Here is a 9566-nt window from a genome sequence, read left to right as displayed (position 1 = left end):
CAAAACCGAATCCAAATATTATTATTTTTCGGCTGAACTCTGAATTGCACTAATGTTTTTTTCTTAAATACCTACCAGGCCAGTTTGAAGTAGACACAAACATATGTGTTTTCTGAAACTATTGAACCTGAACTTCAAAATAATCTTCTCTTCTAGGGTGAAGTGAGACTTTATTTGCTTGAGAGTGTCCTATTCACAGCGGGCTGATAGAGCTTCCTTCATGGCAGAAGTAACTTCTATTTGTTCAGTACTTTAGCTTCACTTCTCATCTGTGAAAACGGGGTGTAATTTGCATATAGTGGAATGCACAGATCTTACATAAACAGTTTGATCCATTTTGACAAATGCATATGCTTGAGGCACTTGCACTCCCGGTAAAGGTAAGGAGCGTTGGTGACAGCCCAGAGAGTTCTCTCTATTCCTTCCCCTCACTTTCAGGACCACCTACTCTTTATTTCTATTCACCTTTGCTTCTTGTTTAAAGCTTATGAAACCTGCCCCCTCTTTGAAATTGGAGGACAAATATAATACCCATTTTATGGATAAGAAAACCGAGGCCGAGATCAAACCTAATAGGCTTGCTTGAGCTCCTGGAGCTAGGAGGCAGCAGAATTAGACCCGCCTGGGTTTCTGGTCTCCCTATCAAGTGGTCCTTCTTTCCTTCTCGAGTCATCTGTTGAACTGGATACCAACCATGGATTTAATGCCTCCGTGGACTTCACAGGGAATGCAGCCCATCTCTGGTTTCCAGGGCAAGGTGGGATTTGCTCACACCATCATTGGGAGGCTTCACCTATTCTTATTTATTATTATTTTTTTAAGATTTATTTATACAAGAGCTGGGGTACAGGCCAGAGGCGTGGGAGGGTGAGAGGATTCACCAGAATCAGAGCGGGGAGCAGAACAGGCAGATGAACTGAAAACACTTCTGTGGGGAACAGCAGGGGAGACAGGAGAGGTCTGCTGCGCCACGTGGGTATTTCCCTGGCCTGGCCGGGAATCGAACCGGCACTGCAGAGGCTGCCGACCGCTTCACAGCGCTGCGCTCAACCCGCTGTGCCACCGGGGAGGCCCCTTCACCTATTTTTAAAGCTCTTTTAGCAAAGTGGGTCCAGCCTAGCTCCTTCCTGGGCTGGGCTCCCCGTGCAGCTAGGGCCTTCTCCTCAGGCCTCCCGTCCCCTGTCTCCAGCCTGCCTGTGTGTGGCTGTCTGTCGGTGTCTCTGGCCGCCTGTGTGTAGACAAACTGTATCTGACCCCCGAGGAGCAGAGTCTGTCTCCCGAGCAGCCGAGCTAGAGAACATTGACCAGGTTCCCAGGCTGGTTTTCCTGGGGAAACATTTTCCAGAGCCTACAACAATGTTGTATTTGATTTGATTTTTCCCCCCCCTTTGCAGGCGATTGTGTGGTTTGGGGTGTTTTGCTCCTAGTTATAATCCAATAAAGAGCAGCTGCTGAGATTTTTCCAAGAGTGCCGCTTTCAACCGCCCTCGTTGAAAACGCTCTAATTTATTTCAGTCGCTTGTGGGAAAACCAGCCCCAGCTCAAAACAAAGGCGTCCTGTGCTGATGTAATTGCTCCATGAGTCTCTCCTCGGGCCCAGGGCCTGCCTGTGTCCACCGAGGCAGCCCAGGAAGGAGCCTCCTCTCCAGGTGGCGGAAGTCAGCCGGAAGAAAGCCCACTCTCCTCCAGACCTCTTGGGGGACACGGGAGTGCCAGTGCCCAGTGGGGGTCGGGAGCCAAGACACACTCTTTACAGCTGACCCGTTTCCTGTGGTTCACAGGGGGCAGTTCATGAGGGCATCAAATCATGTGATCATTTTTCTTTCTGCTTATTTTGTAGTCAAGCCCTGCCCATTGAGGGCTTAGAAGTATGGGTACAAAGATTGATTCAGAGAGAGGGAATTTCAGCTAAATAGACCTTCATTGGGTGATGGAAACTGTTGGAGGGGGCTCTGGGCACTTAGGAGGAGGGGGCGACATGGGGAAGTATTGGGAGTCAGCTTGCTGGCCTGTCCTGTCTCCTGTTCTGTTCAGGTGCTGGTAGACCCCTGACTAAGGTGATTACAGACTCTCTGTAGTGTGCTCATTTCTTCTCGTGTAACCCAAGGGCCTCCTGGACACTAAATTCCAAAATGGCAGCCCCATGACAGAGCGATGTGTGAAATGTTTTTGTTATTTTGTCAACTCCTAAATAAGACCCTGATTGAATTACACAGGGTGGTGCCACCTGTTTGGTTATAATGCATTTCTCAGGGAGGGACTGTAGGGGTGAGCTATGGGGCTGGCCCTCTCAGAAGCCCTGTTTTCCATTTCATTTGCAAAGTGATTTCCATAAAGCCACAGAGCTGTTTTCTTCCAAGTCAGAGGAAGTCACAAGCCAGGGAGCATTTGCCTGGGAGGTGCTCTTCCCCACCCACAGGCTCTTCCCCCTTCCCCCCCCCCCGCCCCCCCCTCCCATCCCTTTCCTAGAACCACCTGGAGGGCAGAATGAAGCAGGCAGGCGGAGTCTTGCTAAGGCAGGAGCAAGACTTCTTCCAGTGTTGATTCTCAGTGGTGAGTTACAAAGCACAGACTTTCAGTAGCTCGTAGACCTCAGCACTCAAAGTACAGACTTCTAGAACTCACAGCTTTCAAAGATTCTGGTTTAATCTGTCAGAGATGAGACATAAACATTTTATTTAAAAAATTATTTTTTTAAAAACTAAGTATGCATATTCATTTGGAAGATTTAGAACATTAAGAAAATATCGACTCTAATTGTTCCTTCTCTCTGACAGCCTCGGTGAAATGCTGCAGACTTCCAGTTTGGATTATTGCACACACATGCACAGCTGGATCAGCACCATGCACTTGCTCTGGCGGCCTTTTCCTCTTGAGCGTCATAAGTATTTTCCCATGGCTTTTGATATTTTTTGAAAGCCTGGTTTGTACAGGCTGCACACAAAAAGGAATCTCGTTCTTCTGCTGTGAGATGGGTCCCCGGGCATGTAGACTTGAACTCTTTGCTTAGCTCACTTCCTTGCGCTGGGGTCCACTCCCCCATGTGCCCACCTCTTGTCTCCTTCCAATATGGAGCATTTGCTCATGTATTTTCTTAGTTCTAAAATTACAGAACTGTGCACGGTCGGGGAGAAGCAGTCAAGGGTTGGGAAGGCGTGTGAAACCAAACACGCCGTTTCTGATTTCCCCAGTCCAGCACATCCCCAGGGACCCACTGGTTTGAGTGCATCCTTGCACCTCTTTCCCTTCAGTCATTTTTATTTTTAATATGCTTGGCATTTGGTCTTGTTAATGGGGAGATATGGGTGTGGAAAGAACCCGGGGACTTGAAGTCCTATTCCGGCCTCCCCCTTCTCCAGCTCTGGGAATGTGAGTATAACCTAAAATCCTTTCCTCTCTGCAGTGTAGGGATAATGACATCCATGCCGCCCGCTCTTCCAAAGATGGTTCTGGAATTAGATTAGCCAGATTTAGCAAGCAAGCAAACAAAATAACAACACAACAATAAACATAAAATAAAGGCCATTGAAGATGGCTCATTAAATTTGTATTGCAAATGCACAAGTAATGTTTGGGGCATAAACATGCCCCATGCCATATTTATCTGTGTTTTACCTGCATGAGATGAACATGTGGGAGTGACTTAGCCAGTCTAAGCCCTGGCTGGATGGCTTCTGGGGCCCAGCTGACCCCTTCCTGTTGGTAGAGGGGGCTCCTTTAGGGGCCAGCTGGGCTCATCCATCCTTCAACTTGAGACAACTCCTCAAACACTAACAAGCAGCAGGAGGTGGAGGCCCTGAAGCAGTGGGGATAAGGAGGTACTGATGTTTATTGGATCCCTACTGGATGCCAAGCTGTTGGTAAACACCCCAGTCTGTGTTTGCCCTTGTGCTTGTTGGTTGGTGCTAATCCTGCTCCTCATTTTCCTGCCCTCCAGTTCCCACCTCCTCTTCTCTGCCTGCACCTCTTGCCTGATTCCTGCTTTAATGGGCAACATGTTTATTATTATTATTATTATTTTTAAGATTCATTCCACTCATTTATGCACAAGAACTGGGGTGTAGGTCAGAGTTGCGGGGGGTGAGAGGATTCACCAGAGACAGATTGGGGAGCAGAACAGGCGGATTGACTGAAATACACTGCTGAGGGGAGCAGTGGGCGAGAGAGGAGAGGTCTGCTGCGCCATGTGGGTCACCTCCCTGGCTGGAGGTTGAGCTCATGCTGTAGTGGCTGCCTGTGGCTTGATAGCCCCAAGACTTCATCCCTGGCGCCACCAGGGAGGCCCTGGGCAGCATATTTGGACATGCCTTTGGGGCTTGGGTTTTCTTTACTTCTGTTAAGGAGCTGGCCTCAGAACCCTCAGGCTAAAGGCGAGTTCCCTCAAACACCTTGCCTTCCCCTCAGGCTTCTTCGCTTCCAGGCTCAGTCTTGCATGCAGGTGTGCGTGGGTTGTGGCACTGGTGGTTCAAGAAGCCTCTGCAGCCCCACCTTTATATTCTTTTTTCCCGATGAATCACATCAAGCTGACTTTCCCAGGCATCGCTGGGTTGACACGGGTTTGCCAAGGTGCCCTCCCTCTCCTGGGGCTTCCCCCATCTGCCCAGCCATGGTGCTCTCCTGCAATGTCCTTGACCCCTCGGCAGTCCTCACCCACATCAGTCCTCAGCAGTCCTTCCCACACCTTCACAGCCAGCCCCCAATTGCTGTGGGAGTCAGGACTTGTGGAACCCCATAAGATAGAGCAATAGTCAATTCAGATGACAGAGACTGACACAGTTCTGTTCTAAATGGGATGTCACCTGACCCTGAATTGTACTGGAGACCAGTGGTGGCTTAGCAGAGACAAGTGCACGTTTACATTTCAGTGTCCTGTCCCCTGTGAGTTATTTCTCACCAGCAGCAACACACTTGATTGTGGGAACTGTGTCTGAGAACTTCTGAGAGCCACTGCCCACAGGCCCTGGCTTGGTCCTGTGGAGGTTAGTAACCCCTAAGAGACAGGCACGACTTTCTGGCTGTGCTTTCTGTCCTGGACAAAGTCACTCACACAGTTACTCCCACTTCATCAGTGATGGTGGTGATGGTAGTGCAGATTTGTACAGCATTCATTTTTTTTCCTTATCAACTTTAATATTTAAAACGCTATTGGTAAAGCAAAAGCCTCTTGTCTGTTTCCAACTCATTTCCTCTTACTTCTTAGTTATTCACTATTAACAGTTTGGGTCATAACCTTCTAGACATTTCCGTCTGATGTGTGTGTGTTTTATTTTTTTTTTTAACAATTTATTTACAGCATTAATTTTTACAGCATATATTTTTAAAGATCTATCTATCTATCTATCTATCTATCTATCTATCTATCTATCTATCTATCTATCTATCTATCCAAGAACCGGGGTACAGGCCAGATGCGTGGGAAGGTGAGAGGAGTCACCAGAGACAGAGTGGGGAACAGAACAGGCAGACTGAGGAAATACACTGCTGAGGGGAGCAGCGGGCGAGACAGGAGAGGTCTGCCGCACCATGTGGGACCCTTGCTGGCCGGCCGGAATCGAACCCATGCTGCAAAGGCTGCACCACCAGGGGAGGCCCTTGCAGTACATTTTTATACAGCGTTTGATTTCTCCCCTCGGGTGTGTTCCTTATAGTTTTCCCATCTCCACAGCACACGTGACCAATCACCATAATACCTTGTGCTCTTCCTGCCCCTGTTCTGACCCCTCTTTGTGTGTGCGTTTAGGCGATTGGTGCCACTCTGCACATCTTGTTCTGTGATTCTTCTTTTTTCACTCAGCAAGAAATCATAAGCATACAGTTCTCCCCCTACCCCAGAGGAGCATTTCTCAACATTTTAGTTTTACTTTTTAAATTAATTTTTTTTTATTAATGAAGTAACATTCTATTCTTTTTAAAAAAAATTGTGATTGAGTTTATTATAAGAGAGGTAAGACAAAATGCTGTTGGAAAAAGAAAAAAGTGGAGACACACTGGTCACAGGTTTTCACTCTGGGCCTGCTATTCAGAAGCCTGAGCAGCCTGGCTGTGACCTACTGGATTCTTCCACATCTAGAAGTTGATCTTTGAGCAATTTCCATGTTGAAGCTGCAGGCAGGATGCACAGCATTCCATCTTGCTCAATGTCCTTAAGGAGCCCTGAGGGAGAAGAGGACTTGAGCCTCTGCTCTGCCCCTGCTCACACATGTCTGTGGGCAATGTTGTCCCCACTCTGAGCCTTTCCTTGTCTGGGGAACAGGTCTCTGAAACGCTGCCTCCACCCCCAGCGCCACCAACCCTGAGTCACATCAGTGGCGAATCTCTTCCTATGTTGAACCTCCTACAGGTGCTTTAATGTTACCCTCCACTACGAGGTTCCCCCATGCACTTAGTGGCTTCTACCTCTCCCCACCAGGAAATGATTGGGGTGAGGCTTGGCACAGTTATCGCCTCTGGGGGCACATGGCTTGGCTTGCCCACCATCTCTCCCAGGATCTCTGATTTTAAGACAAAATGAAATGAAGGGTGTGAATGTGACTTGGAAAATGGAGCTATAAAGTGATGCTCTTCCTTGATACATCTCCCCCTCTTGAGGGAAAAGCACCAATTCATTCATCTTTGACTCTCCATTTAGCACCTAGAGCCATTCCTAGATGGTGAAAGAACAACAGACATCAATTGAGTGGATGGATGGATGGATGAATGCCTGGGTGGGCCAGTGGGGGCATGGTGGTTCTACATTTGGGAGGGTACAGCAGGCATGTTGGCAGGCAGAGGATGAAGGAGCTTTGGCTGCCCAACTCAGAGAGAGGCCAGCCTTCCTGTGAATTTTACCTGATAGTGGGGCCCAGGTAGTGCACTGAACAGCTTTCTGTTGTTGAGCAACAAATATGGAATCTCTGTCATTAAAGTCAGATCAAAAAAAAAAAGAAAGCCCAGTGGAGGACCTCTCTGCCCAGAAAGGGTTGCCCGAGCACTTTCCTGTCCAAGGCCCTAACCACCTTTCCTGGTGAGCTCCTCAAATCAAGCTCTGCATTGGAGAGATTGCAGATGATCTCTCTGGATTGGAGATGGAGGGGATTGCGTGGAAAAAATTGGAAGAAGGAGCTCAGACAATCCAGCAACCGCTCACCTCCTGCAGTAGCCAGTCCCCAGCATCCCCGGCCCTGCTCACATGGAAAGACCCACACAGGACCCAGCATCATAGCATCAGGCTCAGCCCCAGGTTTTAGTCTTCTGAACTAGCTGGGGGCCTCTGGGGGTACTTTCTAGCTCCAGCATCAAGTGTGCTGTGGGTACTTCTGATCTTTGGTGCTCAGGGTTAGTGGACAAAGTGCCCTCCAGATTGGAGGCCAATGAGCACACACACCACAAATGTCTCCCCTCAACTACCCTGATCCTTTAAAAAAAAGCCTCTACACACTAGTGATGTCCGGAGACTAACTTAAACTGAAGCCTGGCTGCCCAAAGTGTGGGCCAGAGTGTAGCCCGAGTGGCCCCAGAACCCTTCTCCTGCCCATGCTCAGGCTTGGCATCTGTAAACTGGAGGGATAATGTTTGACCTCCACACGTCAAATACATGATGAGAGTGAGTTTCTCTCAGTTAACTCCTTAGCAGTGCCAGCTGACACAACAGCGTTCACTGGCGCATGTTTACATTGGTGGAAAAAATGGACACAATCGCAAAGTCCATCAGGAAGAGACAGCCGCACAAAGGGGAGACCCCCAAACAGCACAGGGCAGTGAAGACCCAGAACCAAGAACTGCAAGTTTGGGTTGGCTTTGGGGCCGAGCTCCTGCAGAGTGAAGACTAAATCCAGGGTCACCGCCACACAGCTCAAGGCGGTCACCGGGACTGGGACAGTGCAGGGAGGACATGCGGATATGCCCATTCCCATGTGCCCTGTTCCCCGCCTAGTTCTGCCAGTGGTTCCAGTGGAACTCCAAGGTCCAGGGTAGACCTTACTGTTCTGCATTCTCCCTCTCCCTGCTCCTTTCATCAGCTTTAGGGTTGAATTGGTTTTTCTTTCTAAAGTTGTGACTTACGGTTAATAATCTTGAATGACTCAGGTGAATTATCAGTTGCTCATTCAGCTGGCAGATCCTTCAGTGAAGTCACTGATATTTTTTGAGGGCTACTGAGAAAGCCCCCAAAAGGGGCAGGTGGGTGTCTGAGCAATTGGGGGGTCATGAAGATTGTGGGTGGGAATGCTGAGGGGAGTGTGGTTGATTAAATTGTGTGAAGTGCTGACAGAGGGTCGTGTCTCCCCAAGAGACCTGGGTGTGATGGAGTGGGGGCCCCTGAGCAAAGCTAGCTCACTGCACAGGTGCTCACCCAACTTTGACCTGCCTTGTCCTTCCACTTGTTCAGCAGCTTCGGTGTCAGCCAGTAGGGGGCAGAGTGGTCTCATTGGTGTCAATGCCCCACCTTCCACTCCAACCTGTGGGGACTGGGGGTAGCCCTGAAAGGATCCCATCCCCTGCTTCCCCACTCCCCCCCACCCCCCGCCACGGTGCTGATGGGTTCCAGCTGTGCTCCCGTGCCTCAGACTGTGAGCTTCTAGGTGCATCTGGGGTCCTGGTGTCACCAGTGACTGCTGCGCCCTGCAGGGAGGCCTGGCGGATCTTTGAGGCCCCTACTGCTGTTTGATGAAAATCAGTTCTCTGCAACCTCAGTGTTTACCCCTCCTCTGTGCCTGGCGCCTTGGAGGACTGGAGTTGCAGAGGGTCTCTGAAATATTTATACTTTACACACCCCTTCCCAGCCCCTCCCACGAGCGCCTCCTGTGGTTCAGGCAGGCACAGCTGAGGCTTCACACAATGAGGGAAGGGTGGCAGAGGGAGGTCAAGGGGCTTAAGGGTTCACACCCCGCACAGGACTGCCCAACCCCAGGGCCCCTCTTCTTCCACCTTGACTGGACTTGCAGGATTTAGGGTAAACAATGAGAGAAACTTCCGATGTGCCTGGTCTTGGGCAGCTATTGTTTGGTGTAAATTAGGGTGTATAACTGGAGGGTCAAGGAGGAAACAGGGACAAGCAGAACTGGGGTTCCTGGGCTCCTCTGCTCCTTGCTCATGGTCTCACCATTTTTTTTTTAAAGATTTATTTATTTGTTTATACTAGCACTGGGTACAGTCAGAAGCATGGGAGGGTAAGAGAATTCACCAGAGCCAGAGGGGGAACAGAACAGGCAGACTGATGAAGTACACTGCTGAGGAGAGCAGCGGGCGGCAGGAGAGGTCTGCATGCCATGTGGGATTCTTGCCAGCTGGCGGGGACAGAACTGGCGCTGCAGAGGCTGCGGGCAGCTTCGCAACCCAGCACTCAATGGCTGAGCCACCACGGAGGCCTAATCTCACCATTTCTTGGTTCACTAAACCTCACACTCCTGAGAGGGAGAAAACCCTACCATGAGTCACTCCCCTCAGCGGCCCGCGTGCAATTGCTGTTACACTGAGGAAACTGGGCCCCGAAAGCTGGCCATTTGTCATAGGGCAGCTTTTAAAAGAAACCTGCAAAGCCTCGCCTGATAACTGTATCAGCCCTGGTCACCCCCTTCTGGCTCAACTGT

The sequence above is a fragment of the Talpa europaea genome (genome assembly GCF_964194135.1).
Source record: "Talpa europaea genome assembly, chromosome: 2".
Classification (NCBI taxonomy): domain Eukaryota; kingdom Metazoa; phylum Chordata; class Mammalia; order Eulipotyphla; family Talpidae; genus Talpa; species Talpa europaea.
This window is presented reverse-complemented; position numbering follows the sequence as displayed.